This window comes from Thermobia domestica, chromosome 17 (assembly GCF_964235325.1).
Source record: "Thermobia domestica chromosome 17, izTheDome1.hap1.1, whole genome shotgun sequence".
NCBI classification, from domain to species: Eukaryota; Metazoa; Arthropoda; class Insecta; order Zygentoma; family Lepismatidae; genus Thermobia; species Thermobia domestica.
Window position 1 is genome coordinate 39,878,005 of NC_137470.1, and position 19,284 is coordinate 39,897,288.

Below are 19,284 nucleotides of genomic sequence, written 5' to 3' on the forward strand. Positions count from 1 at the left end.
GAATTGAAAATTCAATGGTGCATCTAAAATCAGGTAAAAGATCAGAAAAAGTACGTGTAGCCAACAAGCGGTAAGAAATGTGTGAAGTATTAAGGGCTTGCATTGAGGGTGCCAGGTAAACATGTTTGGGAGCCACTGATATACGATATTGCATTGAGGACGACCCCTTCTGTACACGTCGTTCTTTGTCTAGGCCTTACTGACATGGAATCAAATAAAAAATAATGAAACAAGAAGTATATTATAAACAAAAAATCCTTACTAAAACTATTATATATATTTTCTCCACTAAATCTCATCAAATTATATATATATAGATATATATGATATTAACAACTTGACTTCGGTGAACATTACATTATTCTTATTATATATTAACGGTGCTAATGTAACACGAAGCATTATAATAAGGATTTAAAAACAGCTGAAAGACAAATGACAAACATTACAAACAAATAGCATTTGTTTGTATTTTCTGTTGCATCTGATCAGATTTTATACGTATATAATTATTTTACATTACAGTATATTTTTTTGAACAACTTGACTTTGATTAACATTACACTATGATCATTATATTTTAGAAGTACCAATCTTGCATAACGCCTTACAGTAAGATAAAAAGAGTGAAAAAAGACATTACTAACAAAAAGTATTTTTGAGATAAACATATTACATTTATTATATTTGAAAAGTACTTACTTAACATTAGTGCTGTCGAAATCGGTTTTTGAAAAAACCGAAAACCGGTTTTTGAAAAAAGTGAAATTTCATAAAACCGAAATGTCGGTTTTGAAAACCGCCTTTGCGGTTTCGGTTTTGAAAACCGCATTTGCGATTTCGGTTTTGAAAACCGCTTTTGCGGTTTCGGTTTTGAAAACCGCATTTGCAGTTTTCGGTTTTCAGAAAACCGGTTTTCTCAAAAACCGGAAACCGCAAATGTCACAAAAATTCAACAGCACTACTTAACATGAATCCTTAGAAAAAAATTCATATCTTGTCGATTAAATTGGGTCTAAAAGGGCCAGTGTCACTTTTTGGCAAAAAAATGAGATGTTCGTCAAATTTTAACGCCTATAAATGGATATTTTCTTTTGCAAGAAAAGCAAATATTAATATGAATAGTATATATACTCCAAACTACTTCGTGTTGACATTAGCCCTTTTAATCCCAAGATATATAAAGTATGTGAACTTACATTGAAAAATTCTGGCTACTTTAATCTGTTTTGAAATTCTTCCAACTTATATCGGACATAAGTTTATTATCATTTTTGCTTAACTTTCAAATGACAAATACGATTGACATTTATCTCAAACTGCTTGCGTGGATTGCAAATTAAAATTGTGAACCAAGCCACGAAGATAGTTCTCTAAAGGTCTTTGAGTATACTCCTGTACAATAGTACGTACTCGACTTGCAGTTACTCTGTATTTTTTTTTCTGTCAGTAGTCAATACTTGTCTAGCAACTTCTATTAATTTGATAAACAGAGTGCTCCTTTAACCGTGTATATTCGACGATAACCGTTTACGATAAGATAAAATTCGTTGCGCCATATAATTTTATGATAAAATTACGCGCATCTCTTTACTTTATTTCAAAGTTCTACCATATTCACTTTTTAATATTCGACGACAGTTGCCATCGAAATTCATACAGTTATACGCAAAATAATAATAATAATTAATAATAATAAAAATAATAATAACAGAATTACAATATCAATTACATAAACAATACCTTCGAATAAAGAAAAAAATAACTGTCACGCTGGGATTCGAACCCGAGTCACTGAAATGGCAGTTCTCTGCTTTCACACTTGATACAAAGATAAGAAAATAAACTAGTAGCTATGTTACATAAACATAGCACACACTATTTCTACACGTGTTGATGCAATTCAAAGAATGCAAAAATAATGTCTGCCAGCTCTTCTTCTTTAGAAATTAGAAGTTACGGTGAGGAAGAATTGCAGTAATATAAATCGGGACCAGTTAAAAACAATGAGGTAGCCTCATCTTGAAGAACGCTTCGCGATATTTTCCTCATTGACGAAGGTATATATCACTTGTTTTTGAGTTAAAGAAGGAAACCTCGAGTAAATCATTGTGACACTCATAAGGAACACCTCCTTATACGAGTAGTAGTACGGGTATTTTGTGTATAGTCTTACATGCAATGCTTTTAACTAACTAATAGTTTAGGCGGAAGATGAAGTGACGAGGTGGGTAAGTTTTTAGCGCATTGAACTTATATTCGGCGGACCCGCGTTCAAATCCCGGTCATTTTCTAACTTTTTCAAATGTTTCAATTTCAATTTCAATACATACTCAGTGTGACAACCAAGATTTTCTCTCCTCCAGAAAGAAAAAAATGTTGGAATGAGGAGAATTGAAGAAGGTCTCTCAATGAAGGCAATCATTTACTTATTTCCAGCAGTTGTTCTAGATTTGATATTTTCGTCTACTTTCAAGCATTTTTTTGATTTATGTGTGATCAGTTTTTTTTATTTCTTTGAATATACAGTATATAGTAAAATAATACATTACATGCACAACAATATTGAGATTAACATATGATGTTCATTGGACAACACGCTCTAAACCAGAGAGGTTCATCTCAGAATGGAGAAATGTTTCGTGCGTCATCTACTCACAATTTTACTTGCATAAAGACTGGATTCAGTGCTACCAACTGTTGTCAGTGCCGAGAAAAGTTACGTGTAAATTGGGTTGCATCTGTCCAGGCGTTCTATCAACTGCAAATTACCTGGACCCCAAGTTATGAAATTAGAACACTTAGGGTGGAGAGACTTTTGTTGTTGGATGTACATAGATTTTCCTAACACGAGTAACATTATCTGCTATTGATCTAAAATATTCCAAGTAATTTTTCTTCTTTCTCTTTCTTTCCTTCTTTCCTTTTATTTCTTACTCCCGAATTTTGTGCCACCTTACTTCGGCAGCCAGGGTTGTTGCCCCGCTCACCCGCACCATGACACGGCACTGATCAATACCTACCTGCAACACTTTTCTCTGTTCACATGAATCGTAACTGGGCTGTTGTAATAACTTTGACTAACACTGTATAGAGATCCATATGTACGTTCTTTCAACACAAAGCAGGTGGTGTCCACTGAATACTTTTAATCTAATAAGCATTTTTATATTTCTCATGCCTTTCACGCTATATCTCAGGCTTTTTTGATGTGAGGCCCTTTGATCGCGGGGTCCTTTTGACTCGGGGCCCCTTTTGGCTCAGGGCGTTTTTGACTCGTGCCCTTTTGCCGGGGACCCTTTTGACCCGGCATCTTTGGACGCAGGGCCCTTTAGACGTGGGGCCCTTATGACCGGGGCCCTTTTGTCGTGGGGCCCTTTTGACTCGGGCCCTTATGACCGGGGCCCTTTTGACGCGGGGCCCTTTGGACTTGGGTCCTTTTGTCGCGGGGCCCTTTTGACTCGGGCCCTTATGACCCGGGCCCTTTTGACGCGGGGTCCTTTTGGCCCGGGCCCTTTTGACGCGGGGCCCTTTTGACTCGGGCCCTTTTGTCGCGGGGCCCTTTTGTCGTGGGGCCCTTTTGACTCGGGCCCTTATGACCGGGGCCCTTTTGAAGCGGGGCCGTTTAGACTCGGGCCTTTTTGTCCTCGCCCTTTTGTCCGGGCCCTTCTGACGTGACACCATATTTTATGGTTACAAGTAAGGAGTTACTAATGTTAAATCATTGCGTGCTTAAAATTATGTGATTTTATCGCATGCAATTTTTTCACTATTCTCGATATTGCGAATTCCTGCTCCTTACAAACACACAGCCGCGTTTTTGATCTGACTCGGTTAGATACCATTATAGCTTTTTTTTTCGCCACCTGCCACATGTCGAACCCCTGCGCTCGTGCTTAGTACTTCTGCTCTGATTCAGAAAGGTAGCGTTTACGCATTTACTAGCCATCTAACGTAAGTTCGTGCTTTCACGCAGTGTTTTTTTTTCGTACGTAAGCACGCACGTTTATACTTGTAAGGGAAAGACATGAGTTTGCACGCCTATTATCATTCTGCACTTCTGTGGATGGTGCTAAGCTGGCTTGTGCCGAAATAATTGTAATAGGCGGGCCAGTCTAGACCGTCTTAGTGAATAATATGCAGATTTTTTTTAACAGACTATTCTGTAGGTGCACTGGAGAGTATTTTATTTTATCAGAATTTCAACCTCCTCGAAATAAGAAGCTGTTTAAGTTTCGATACGCTCCGCCGCACCAAAGCTATGTACTTAGTGAACAAAATAAAACCTAACCTATTCATAAGTCGTCATTAGCATGTTGAAAATCTTGCGGGGATTAACAGAATAATGACAATAAAAAACTTTAGATAAACTTTGATTTGAATTTTGCATCTAGACCCAGGGTGTTATACATTGTAGTGCTTATTTGGTATTGGCTAAGAATATCGTAATTTTATGGTTAATGTGACTTAGTGCGTATGAAAGAGAATTGTGTAGAATATTAGTTCCTATTATCGAAGCATATATCCAGAACCTTAAAAACCAGTGTGATATTTACAAATATAATATTAGGCCAGCTATACACTATAAGATAGATCCTAGGAAATCTCTTACGATTTGTCCTAGAGTCAAAATCCCAAAGTGTATGGCATCAGATCACATGTCATTTCCTGTGTTCTGAACGATCCTATGAGATTTCTCTTGTGTGATCTTCTCTTCTCTATTTCGGAAAGAAAATTCGTAAGATTTCGATTTAAGCGACATCAGGTGAGAGAAAGTGAAAACAAAACAAGTGAAAACACAACTGATGAGGTATCTTCTCTTCGTGTAGGTTTACTTTAGGCGACTACTCGAAATAATTGTTTAAAAATTATAATTTTTCACTGTTTCCTAAATGATTTGCGTTGGCCAACATGAAAATATCTTACATAGCATATATAAAATCGCTCAAGGGCACCATCAAAAGCAATTTTTGATAAACCATAATTCCTTTACGATTTGTGTACAAATACGGGGTCCAGATATATATGGGCCATTCAATCGTCACGGGCAGGACATTTACACGACATTTTTGATACTTTAAAGTTGTATATTTCTAAAAGTACAACATAAATTCTGCTAATTGTATGATATATGAGCAGTACAGACTTAGGAGTATATTTATCTGATGTTTTCAGTATTTTTTTCTGTTTAGAGTAGAAAATATTAACTCCTAAATGTCTGTCACGGGTGGGGACAAAAAAGAGAAGTGACTTTCGACACACCAAGTGAATGTTACAAAACTCTGTGAATTCTTAGCTCAAAATGTTTTTATTTAAACGGAAATGTATAAATGATGAAATTTTTAAACAAAATTCACATAATTGAAATTTGCCAAATATTTATTTAATGAATAAACTAAACTTTACTGTGTCACGGGCAGGACACATGGTTGTCACGGGCAGGACACCGTGTGAATCAACACACAACATCTCAATAAGAATGATTTCAAAAATGAAATAAAATGGAAAATAAGTTAATTTCTGCTGTTCTGTTATAGCATTTTACATAAATAATTATATTTACTTCAGTTGAGGCTCGCTTTTACCACATAAAAATAATAATATTCCGTACACTTATTTCTCACCACCTACACTTTAGGAAATGGTTTTATTTGCCCATTTACACCCACCTTGTAGGGAAATTTGTAGAAAACACTGTCTAACAGTATATAAAATAGGTGCTGGTATCCAGTGCCCGTGCCGTGGAAAATCAGCGCCGGGGCGAGAGTATACGACGCGTCGCGACGGCGTCCCCGTAAATTTGAGATCGACAGACCAGCCGCAAAGCGTTACTATGGTTGGTGCGATGCGTAAGAAAATTTTCAAAAATAAACTCTGCTTTTCGTTGATTTTGAGCACTTTTTAATACTTGTTTTCCTTCCATTATATATATTCATCCTCACTGCATTGTCAAGACTCTATATTTGTATTTTACATTTAAAGTTGCAACCGGGTGTCTCTGACTGCCGTATTCGGTAGCCCGATCATCACCCCTGTTCTTCGCGCGCAGAGTCATTGGAAGAACTGAAAACGTACTCTGTACACAAACAGTTTATTGTTGTGAACTCGGAAAGCCTGGTACTTCTGCTTGTAAAGGTCAAAAAGTGGGAGAAAAAATGATGTGTAGAATGTAAAGAGGGTGCAACAGTGTCTGATGCTTGTAACGGAACATATTCATTTGTAGTTCGTGCACATTCCGCCTGTAGCGCTACTGTGGCACAACGTATATTGTAACTGTATAACTCTTGTACACCGCTTGTAGGTCTATTGGCGTTAGTGACCACCGAAACTATGTTGTCAGCTCTGACTACTGTGCTGCTTTTGCTTTTCTTTTTTCCCCTTTTTCATTTGTGAGACGCCAAACATGTTGCTTTTGCTTATTACACGCGCTGAACGGGTTCCTGCGAGCGAAGTATTTAAGAAGTTGACTACATATTCTTGTTTGCGATAGTTTTAAATTGGTTAACTGTTGAAAAATATACGAAAATAAAGCTGTACTTGTTAAGGTATATTAGTCGACGACGTAGCTACTGACAGTGTTGATTACAGATTTTCTCGATGATGAATTTAATTACAGTAGAGGTGAAAAGGAGACGCCCATTTAGACAGTTCCCCCCCCCTCCTTATCAGACTCAATCGGAAATTGTCTCAATCGTTTGTACACAAATGTGCAGGCGAAAATTGCGTTTGTACACAATTAGGGGCGCCGTCAGAACGAAAACAAAGTGGGGGCTGTCTAAATGGTAGCCCCCCACCCACCATGTCCAATTCAATCACAAATTGTCGCAATCGTTTTGTACATCGTTTGTACAGAAACGTGCAGGCGAAATTTTCGTTTGTACACAATTAGAGGCGCCGCCAGAACGAAAAAACTGGGGGGGCTGTCTAAATGGTAGCCTCCCCAACATGCCCAATTCAATCACAAATTGTCGCAATCGTTTCCACATCGTTTGTACAGAAATATGAATTCAAAATTTTCCTTTGTACACAATTACGGGCGCCGCCAGAACGAAAACAAAGTGGGGGATGTCTAAATGGTAGCCCCCACCATGTCCAATTCAATCACAAATTGTCGCAATCGTTTCTACATCGCTTGAACAGAAATGTGCAAGCCAAATTTTAGTTTGTACACAATTAGGGGCGCCGTCAGAACGAAAACAAAGTGGGAGCTGTCTAAATGGTAGCCCCCCACCCACCATGTCCAATTCAATCACAAATTGTCGCAATCGTTTGTACATCGTTTGTACAGAAATCTGCAAGCAAAATTTTCGTTTTTAGACAATTAGGGGCGTCGCCAGAACGAAAAAAGTGGGGGACTGTCTAAATGTTAGCCCCCCCAAAATGTCCAATTCAATCTCAAATTATCGTAATCGTTTCTACACCTTTTGTACAGAAATGCGCAGGCAAAAGTTTTGTTTGTACACAATTAAAGGCACCGCCAGAACGAAAACAAAGTGGGGGCTGTCTAAATGGTAGCCCCCCACCCACCATGTCCAATTCAATCACAAATTGTTGCAATCGTTTGTACATCGTTTGTACAGAAATCTGCAAGCAAAATTTTTGTTTTTAGACAATTAGGGGCGTCGCCAGAACGAAAAAAGTGGAGGACTGTCTAAATGTTAGCCCCCCCAAAATGTCCAATTCAATGACAAATTATCGCAATGGTTTCTACACCTTTTGTACAGAAATGTGGAGGCAAAAGTTTTGTTTGTACACAATTAGGGGCGCCGCCAGAACGAAAACAAAGTGCGGGCTGTCTAAATGGTAGCCCCCCCACCATGTCCAATTCAATCACAAATTGTTGCAATCGTCCCTACATCGTTTGTACAGAAATGTGCAGGCGAAATTTTTGTTTGTACACTATTAGGGGCGCTGCCAGAACGAAATCAAAGTGGGGTCTATCTAAATGGTATTCCCTTCCACCATATCCAATTCAACCACAATTTGTCGCATTCGTTTCTACATCGTTTGTACAGAAATGTGCATGCTAAATTTTCGTTTGTACACAATTAGGGGCGCCGCCAGGGCGAAAACAAACTGAGAGACTTTCTAAGTGATAGCCCAATCACCATGTTCAATTCAATCACAAATTGTCGCAATCGTTTGTACATCGTTTGTACAGAAATATGCAGGCGAAATTTTCGTTTGTACGTAATTAGGGGGCGACGGCAGAACGAAAACAAAGGGGGGGCTGTCTAAATGGTAGCCCCCACCATGTGCAATTGAACCACAAATTGTCGCAATCGTTTGAATATAGTTATAGAGAAATGTGCAGGCGAGATTTCCGTTTGTACCAGGGCCGGCGCTAGAAGTTTTGCCGCCCTGGGCGGTTCTTTCACATGCCGCCCTTTTATTGTTTTCTTTCTCAAATTTTGCCGCCCCTGTATTATTTTCTTTTTTCAAATTTTGCCGCCCATCAGACTTGCCGCCCCGGGCGGTGGCACGGCTCGACCCCCCCTCGCGCCGGCCCTGGTTTGTACACAATTAGGGGCACCGCCAGAACGAAAACAAAGTGGGGGCTGTCTAAATGGTAGCCCTCCCACCATGTTCAATTCAACCACAAACGGTCGCACTTGTTTGTACGCCTTTGTACATAAATGTGCAGCTGAAATTTTCGTTTGCACATAAATGTGGCCCCGCCAAAACGATAACAAACTATGATCTCTCTAATTGATAGCCCTCCCACCATGTCGAACTCAACCACAAACCACTTGTTTATTGCGGTTTTGTACAGAAATTTGCAGGCGAAATTTTCGTTTGTACACAATTGCGAGCGCGCCAAAACGATAACAAAGTATAAGCTGCCTGATTGGTAGCACCTCCCTACTCCGATTCAAAAGAAAATTATCTCAATTGTTTGTACATCGTTTGAGCAGTAATACGCAGGCGAAAGTTTTTTCTTCTACGCTATCAGGTGCGTGGACAGAACGAAAAAAAGGGGAGTTGTCTAAGTGCTAGCCCCACCATGTTCGATTGAACCACAAATTGTCGCGATCGTTTATACATCGTTTGTGCAGAAATGTGCAGGTAAAATTTTCGTTTGTATTAAATAATATACGGATGTGAGTATTTTTAATATCTGCGATCAACGTTAACCGGTTTGAATAACGGTTGCTGAGTTTGAAAATGGTACCTATTACACTAGTCGAAAAAAAAAATCTTTTTCTCTGGCACACGGAAGAAAATACCTGATTCTAATAGAACTTTTCACGTAGAATTCGAATCTGCAATCAGTTTTTCTCTATCACCCTCAGTTGTTCCGTGACAGAGGTGTTTTCGGAAAATTTCCCCTCAAATTTCTTTTCTTTTTTCTTTTTTCTTTTTTTTAAAAACCATTTTCATACTTGTAGCTTGGGTACGTTAGGTATATAAACACAGAAATTATATTGTATGTTGGCTTGATTTATACTTAGTAAGCCCTCTAAGTAGCATTATTCTATCTAGAGAAATAAACATATTTATATAAAAATATGCTATGTGTACTGTTCATTTTACAATATTCATTAGTGCAGATAAAATCACATATAACTTCCATTACAATATAAGCACGGTTTATATCTTATTGGATTTGAAATAAACCATATTTTCAATGATGTATACACCGTGTCAGCATTTTATATCTACTTAATAAATAATACAATAGAAGTGAGTGGTATCTTCTTAATAAATGGACACTTACTTACCTCAACTAATATGTTTTAGTTGTCGACTTTCTTCTTTGCGTTTGGTTTCTAGAACATCTATTTTAAGTGTCCAACAGCAATCAGCTAGCATTTTTGAACTTCACTGTCACTGGTATCTCTTCTCCATGGAGGAATTGTCCTGATGAAAATGTTCTCCATACTCATCACTAACAGCACCAAGGTTTTCAGGAAAGAAATGCAGGTGGGTGTCTAGAAAGTAAACTTTAAGTGACATGTTGCAACCCATTTCATTGAATGATTGCCGGAAATCACTCACAATTTCACGGTAATTTGGGGCTTTCTTGTTTCCTAAAAAAATTCTCTGTTAAAAATTTAAATGGACACCAAGCTGCTTTCTCAACCAGAGTTAAGACATCCTCAAATTTTTGGTCACGAATCAAACATCTTATTTGGGGGTCTGCAAAACTCCCTAGCGTCACTAACCTGAGGATTTTTTCCTTGAGGTAACAAGATCCTGCATTACTTTTGTCCATTGCCCTAACAAAGTTTTTGAAGAGCCCTAACTTTATGTGAGGAGGAGGTAGAATTATCTAATCAGGGCTCACCAGTGAGGAATAAACAGCATTCTTCTGTCCAGGAGTTAATACATGCGTTGGCCATTCCTTCTTGATGTAATGTTCCGCTTTGTTCCTGCTGTCCCATTCGCAGAGGAAACAACATTTCGTATAACCAAGCTGCAAACCCATTAACAAAGAAATGATGTAAATCACAGCAAACGGTCCACTTGTATTTCTCATACTGAATGTTTTCTAACACTATTTCGATGTTTTCATAGGTTTCCTTCATATTAGTTGCATAAGCCAAAGGCACTGAAGGAAATTTGTTGCCATTGTGCAAAAGGACAGCCTTAAAACTAGTTTTCGAAGAGTGAATAAGCAATCTCCACTCTATACTTATTTGCATGTCCAAGTGTATCTATCACAGCACAGACATTATTACAATACACTAAATCATTTTCTTGAGAATAATAGTTTTGAAACTCTGTATGAAGGTTTCGAAAAATACACACTTTAGTGTCACGATGGAGCAGGTTCCAGCCTTAAGTTTAGTATCAAGAAGTTCTGTCTGTGTCTTGGAGAGTTTTAAATCCCGTGCGAGGTCAATTAGTTCACCCGGAGTTATCAGATGGGGATCCAATGTAGATGTGCTTCCTACATAAGTAGGATCATCATCTTCATTTGGAACTTCAATAGTTGCCTCAAGTACGTAATCCTCATTTACCGTAAGATGAGGAAGAGGTACTGGTACAGGTAATTCTGCACTGTGTGGAACTGGCCTAATTGCTTATGGCAAATTAGGGTACTGTACTGTGTGGTTAGATTTACTGCTTATTTCTTTTATCTGTGTCATACAAAAGTAGCAGTCTGAAGAATGATCTTTTCGTTCCCTCCAGATCATCGGTACTGCGAAGTTCATGTTTCGTCCACCATTTGCCCACCCAGTCAGACGTTTCACGCAAGTACAACAAATGTAGTGAGGAACCCAGTTCTTATCTTGGTCTCCTACACAGCAACCAAAATATAACTGATAACACTTCCTCATAAGTGGAGTAAAACATCGACGTTGTGATTTAAATATCAGCTCCCCACATACATAACAGAAATTGTCCGGTTTATTACACACTTCCTCGACATCTTGTATCCTGTAACGTATCACACACACACACACACACAAACACACACACACACACACAAACACACACACACACACACATACACACAAAGGAATCCACACTCCATCAAATTCCCACAAAATCCCTCTAGAAATTTCCTCATACAAAAATGTTGAAAATGTTTTATTGGAAGTCCAATTAGGTAAAAACCGTGGTATATTGTAATTTTCGTGGAAAAATATATGTGTTGAAGAGCGACCCGACCCCACCCGTGACCCGAATTGATTGACCCGACCCGACAACCCGACCAGAGCTGACCCGATTGGCCCGCCCCATAGTGACCCGAGTGAACCAACCCGAAGTGAGCTAACCCGACAACCAACCCGAGTGACCTGACCTTACAATCTAATCAGTTTGAGAGAGCTAGAACCTTACAAAACTGCCACCAGAAAAAAATGCTGACCAATTCTTATGCATAAACCATTGTTTCGGCTTTTTTATTTGTAGTATAATTATCCTCCTCCTCCTCCTCAGTGTTCTGCCATTAATGACAGGCCAGTTTCCGTGAATTAGGTAAGAAGCTTCCATTTTTGCGATTTCCCGCTAATATCTGCCTCGCAACCCAACATAAAGTACCACCCTCCTTATTACAATCTATCAATTGCTACCTTCTTACACACTCTCGCTCTCCTGATATCACCCCCTTTACTACATCTCTCAGAATGCAATCCCTTAGCAAGATCGAAACTTGTGATCCTTCCATTTTTTCGCTTCCTTATATCGTCTAATATTGCTCTCGTCTCTTGCATTTTTTCAGCATTTCCTAATTCGTTTTCCTCTCTACCCTGCTAACCTTCTTTATTTTACTCCACATCAAAATTTCCAAGGTTAAAATTTAGGCAATCAACTTCGAAAATCAAAATAAAATCTCACTGAGTTCTGAAGACAAGTTCTGAAGACTAAAAGAATAAAAGTTCTGAAGACAACATTATTTTCTAGTAAGGAATGTATATAGAACTTCTTTTAATATTTTTTGCTGTGTAACAAACAAAAATTTCATCACGTTAACATTCCGATTTTTCTATTTAAAAACAGCGTTGCTGTCTGATAGAATCATAAGGAACTAATTGCACTGAAATTTCATTCTGTAGGGAATTACCTTTTATTTTTTCTTGATTAATTTATCTAGAAGATATTTGCAACATTATATAAAATTAGCAAGTATTTTATTGCGGAGAAAGTCAAATCACTACCGCAGCAATAATAATAAAAACAACAACAATAATAATAATAATAATAATAATAATAATAATAATAATAATAATAATAATAATAATAATAATAATGAAAGTTCTGTCTCTTTGTGGAGGTCTGTGTTCAATTGGCCCTCACACCGTGAGTTGAATGCGAATGGATGTAAGGTGAAGGTCAGTTGTTGGACGAGACGAGACGAGACAGAATTTTCATGAAGGGGTACGAGATGAGACAGAGCTCTTTCAATAGAAACATTTGCACTTTTCGAGACGAGACTACCTTCACGACACATTTTCGAGACGAGAATGCCCCAAACCTGGTCTCGTGAGCAATACTAGTAAGTATATCCAACATACTACTTGGTTGTGGCTGTTCAGATACACCGTGAACGTGCGTAAGGACTGAGTGAACATGGGGCCTTCACAGAGCATCATAAGGGCTTGTTTGCTGTACGAGTTCAAATTGCTGCTCCACGGGGCGGAAGATATGACAGACCTTTGGTGAGGGTGTCGTGACTACGCGGAGAGTGCAGTGGTATGACGGTTTAAGGACGGTGACGAAACACTCGAAGACGCACCACGTGCCAGAAGACAAACAGATGTTCAAAATAAAGATCTTCAGGCAGCAATTGAGGCGAAGACAGATATGTGAGGAACTGGTACTACATTTCAGTGTGAGTGGAGAAACCATTCAGCACCACCACCATCAACTTGGGAAGCACTGCAAGTTGGGTTGATGAGTCCTACATGATTTGACTTGGAGCCAGAAAGCAACGCGTGCAGACACCTGTGTTTCTTTTATGTCTCGTCTGAGGAAGGAGCAATTTCTGGACAGGGTGTTGACATGTGATGGGAAGTGGGTCATGTACGAAGCTCCACGGCGCCGTCATTGTTGGTTAGCATCCCATGAACCGGTTCAAAAACAGCCCAAGCCAGCACTACACCAGAATAAGGTTTTCCTGTGCATTTTGTGGACTGCTCGAGACGTCGTCCATCGGGAACTGCTACCAGCTGGTCAGATCATCAATGCAACTGTGTACTGTCACTGTGTACTGTCTGGATCCAGCAGTTCTGAATCGCAAAGGGGTCCTCCTGTTACAAGGCAACGCTAAGCCCCACGTGGCTAAAATGACTCAGTACGTCATTCTACGCCTTGGATGGAAAACACTATTGGATCCACCATACTTCACGGACATTGTACCGGCCGATTATCACCTGCTCCATTCCTTGGGCAATCACCTTAGAGAATGCCAATTCAAATCGCTAGTAGAGGTTCAGTATGCACTTGATACCTTCTTCACTTCACGTCCCACCAAGTTCGACTGCGATGGAATCCATAGCCTTCCAGAACGTCGGCAGAAGGTCGTCGAGGCTCATGGAGACGATTTTTGATATTCCAGGTACGTCTTAGGTTACATACCAATGTTCGAAGGTGTTGGTGAAAAGGCGGCGGAACTTTCTTGGGCACTCTTAAAGTTATAATTATAATAATAATAATAATAATAATAATAATAATAATAATAATAATAATAATAATAATAATAATAATAATAATAATAATAATAATAATAATAATAATAATCATAATAATGTGTCCTGCCCAAAGGCAGATGTTTGACCCGAAGATCCATGGGTATTGATTCCAGTTCGTACCAAGTAAGTTTTCTGGTGGACAAACACCACGTGCATGGGTTTTCTCGGTGTTCTCCCATTTCCTCCCACTTTCTGCATTCGACCACTTCAATTATTTCTCATCATCGCTGTCTCTCTTAGCGTTGCTGCTTAACGTTGGACGTTAACTAGATATTTCCTTTCAATTTCACTTAATGTGACATTCAACTTGACATAGAAACGGAGAAAGGAAAAAAAGTCAGTACTAATATTAATTACAATTACAATGCCAATTAGTTAATATAGGGTTAAATTAAAATTTTGTTACTATTTCACCTTCAATTAGTCACAATTATCATTCATTCACCAACTTCGAATTGAATTCTACAACAAAGCTCCTTATAGTATTCCGTATAGAAAATAAGTGAAGAATGTGACGACTCGACCCGACTGACCCGACACGAGCTAACACGACTGACCCGACCCGACAACCCGACTCGACCCGACCCGACCCGTAACCCGACCCGTTTGAGAGCACTATCAGAGGGGTACAATTTACAGTACAATTTATTTTGTATGGTTTAGCATACTTTAAGCCTACCATACTTTTTGAAAACAGAAAAAAACGGGACATCTTACAAATAGTAGTATATATTGCATTTTGTATTAATTTTATCTTTCCAATTTTACTACAGTGTCGCACTAGTTATACAACTTAAAATAATGTATTAATATAGTCCATACTTAATCAACAGTGCTAAAAATTATTATAGAAGCTAGAAGCTGTTATACAATATAAACGCAATCAGTGAACATACAATATTTAGGCAAAAATTATATTTTCAATATTATTGCACATACCACCTTTACATGCTCTACATGTCTATAAAGAAAAAGAATCCAGATTTATGAAGTTGTTTCCAAATTTTAATAGACTGATTTATTTTTGTTAACCTAAAATGCGAACTAAAAGAAAGCAATTTGCATAATTGTTTTTCTGAAGTAGAAAAAATTGTGTTTTCGGGGCTGGTCTGCAACGTCACAAGAATTTGTTGCCACCTCGGGGTATACATTCTTACGTTTAGTGATAAGAGTGCTACTTAGGAGGATTTAAACATTGCATGTTATATCCGGGGAAGCAGCGATTGGAATAATAATAAAGATTAGAATGAAATTGTTCCTATAGTATTGTCGGAATTGAAAGCAAAAGGAATAAGTAGATTTTATTATCTTTTCAGAAATTTTGATTTGTAATTAATAATAATAATAAAGAAAAAAACAGAAAAAAAGCCTTACATACTTATTTGCATGCGGAGTGTCAGTACGGAGCTACTACGTAGCAGAGTTGAAACAAAACCTCGTAAATAGGTTGCCAACTCAGGAAAACAAAATTACCGGCACACCCTCAAACTTCTCTGTACAAATGAGAAACTGAAGACTGTATTGATCGTTATTTTATTTACCAGCAATTGCCACTTGTTTAAAATTATCGAAACAGATGAATAATACTGGATATTAATCTTTATGTAACAAAGATAAAATAAAATGAATTTTACTCTATAAACTTACACTTCAAACAAAGGAAATTGCTTTAAAAAGTCATTTTCTACTCTCAATAAACGTATAAAATCCTTTTACAATAAAATATAAGTGTTATCAAATTTGTTATGTTAAATAAATAAAAAAAAACTGCCATACATTAAAAAATATCGGTAATGTATAATACAACGGAAATTTGTGTTTGTAAAGGCACTGTTGAAAAATTTCGATGTTCAATGTTATATTCTGGATTGCAGATTCCAAAATACCCGTCAGAAGGGGGCTAATAAGTTTGTACCGGTCACCGGCCTTAATCAAAATCACAGCAAATACCGGCCAGTTAGCAACTCTACTCGTAAATCAGAATGCTGAATGCACCAAAATACTTCACCATGCATTCTATAGTTTCTGCAAAATGAGTTTAATGAAGATGATCAAATAAAACAAAATACTGTGTTATAATTTTCCCTTTAACAGTCTACTTTGTGAATTTGTTATATCTTCCACTTATCAATTTCCTGTACGAGATGAGAATAACGGTTTCTGCGCAAGATAGAAAGAAAAAAATAAATTCTTCTCATAAGGATTCAGCTCACGTAAGAAATAATGAACAAGTTTAATAATAAGATCTAAGGAGTGATAAACTAACTCAGTAATAATGATTGTAAGTATAAATATAAACAAAAAACAAAAAACAAAAATAAACATTTAATTCCATCATCGTTAGAATAAGATCAATATAGTGAATCACACGATAGTGTGAACATACCAAACCACACAAAAGTGTGAACAAAGTCCTGTTAGAAAAATACTCCATAAATGTGACACATTTTTTTTAATGTTTCTACCATTTATACAGTCCCCCACATTGTTTTCGTTCTGGCGGCGCCCCTAATAGAGTACAAACGAAAATTTCGACTGCACATTTCTGTGCAAACGATGTACAAGCGATTGATATAATTTGTGATTGAATTGGATATGGTGAGGGCTACCATTTAGACAGCCCCACTTTGTTTTCCTTCTGGCGGCACCATTAATTGTGTACAAACGAAAATTACGCCTGCATATTTCTGTACAAACGATGTACAAACGATTACGACAATTTGTGATTGAATTGGACATGATGGACGGAGTACCATTTAGACAGACCCCACATTAATTTCTTTCTTGCGTCGCCTCTAATTGTGTACAAAAGAAAATTTTGCCTGCACATTTCTGTACAAACGACGTACATAGGATTGCGACAATTTGTGATTGAATTGGACAAGTCGGGGGCTAACACTTAGACAGCCCCCACTTTGTTTTCGTTCTGACGGCGCCTTTAATTGTGTACAAACAAACATTTCGCCTGCACATTTCTGTACAAACGAAGTACAAACGCTTGCGACAATTTGTGATTCAATTAGACATGGTGGAGGGGTAGTACTTAGAAAGCACCCTACTTTGTTTTCGTTCTGGCGGCGTCCCAAATTGTCCACAAACAAACATTTCGCCTGCACATTTCTGTACAAACGAAGTACAGATGATTACGACAATTTGTGATTGAATTGGATATGGTGGGTGGGCTACCCATCAGACAGCCTCCACTTTGTTTTCGTTCTGGCGGCGCCCCTAATTTTGTTCAAACAAACATTTTTGCCTGCACATTTCTGTACAAATGATGCACAAACGAATGCGACAATTTGTGATTGAATTGGAGATGGGGGGGGGGGGCTACCACTTAGACAGCCCCCATTTTTTTCTGTTCTGGCGGCGCCCTTAATTCTGTACAAACGAAAATTTTGCCTGTACATTTCTGTACAAACGAAGTACATGCGATTGCGACAATTTGTGACTGAATAGGACATGTTGGTGGGGGACTGCCACTTAGACAGCCCCCACTTTGTTTTCGTGCTGGCGGCGCCTCTAATTGTCTACAAACGAAAATTTTACCTGCACATTTCTGTACAAATGACGTACATAGGATTGCGAAAACTTGTGATTGAATTAGGCATGGTAGGAGGCTTCCCTGTAGACAGCCCTCCCACTTTGTTTTCGTTCTGGCTGCGCCCCTAATTGTGTACAAATAAACTTTACGCTGCACATTTCTGTACAAACGAAGTACAAACGATTGCGAAATTTTGTGCTTGAATTGGACATGGTGGGGGGCTACCATTTAGACAGCCCGCACTTTGTTTTCGTTCTGGCGGCGCCCCTAATTGTGTACAAACAAAACTTTTGCCTGCACATTTCTGTACAAAAGGTGTAGAAACCATTGCGATAATTTGTGATTGAATTGGACATTTTTTGGGGGGGGGGCTAACACTTAGGCAGCCTCCCACTTTGTTTTCGTTCTGCGGCGCTCCTAAGTTTGATCAAACAAACATTTTGCCTGCACATTTCTGTACAAACGATGCACAAAGGAATGCGACAATTTGTGATTGAATTGGAAATGGTGGGGGGTATACCACTTAGACAGCCCCCATTTTTTTCTGTTCTGGCGGCGCCCCTAATTGCGTACAAACAAAAATTTTGCCTGCACATTTCTGTACAAACGAAGTACAAACGATTGCAACAATTTGTGATTGAATTAGACATGTTGGTGGGGGGCTAACACTTATACAGCCCCCAATTTTTTCGTTCTGGCGGCGCTCCTAATTGCGTGGGAGCATACATTTCGCCTGCACATTTCTGTACAAACGAAGTACAAACTATTGCGAAAATTTGTGATTCAATTGGACATGGTGGGGGGGCTACCACTTAGACAGCCCCATTTTTTCCTTTTCTGGCGGCGCCCCTAATTGTATACAAACGAAAATGTCTCCTGTACATTTCTGTACAAACGAAGTACAAACGATTGCGATAATTTGTGATTGAATAGGACATGCTGGTGGGGGACTACCAGTTAAACAGCATCCAATTTGTTTCCGTTCTTGCGGCGCCCCTAATAGTGTACAAACGAAAATTTGGCCTGCAAATTTCTGTACAAACAATGTACAAACGATTGCGATAATTTGTGATTCAATTGGACATGGTGGGGGCTACTATTTAGGGGAACTCCCTCGAGAAGAATCACTCTACTTATTTATTGCAAAAAGCAGAATTTAAAAATTCGCATTCGTTCAAAGTTATCGTTGGAAGTAACAGCCGTTTGTAGGTATGTACGTACTAATATCGATATGTTGCACTACGCGATCCCAATTAATACTTCGTATACCCGCGCCACACACACACACACTAGCATATGTACACACGAAAGTATACCTGGTAGTATCCACATGCTTACGCCGGAAACTAGAAACAAACACACACACACACACACAGAGAGAGAGAGAGAGAGAGAATATCTTGTTTTACCTTTATACTGAATGCACCATTACTCACAAAATCAGTTAAAAAAGAAAAAGGAAAAGAGTTGTAAATGAAACTTTCAAAGATTGGTACCACTGCTGCGTGTCACACATGAGATTGTTCCATAATGATTGATTCGTAATATGATGTTATATGGGTTTGTTAATGGTAGTATAGCAAAATGCCTTCAAATTGA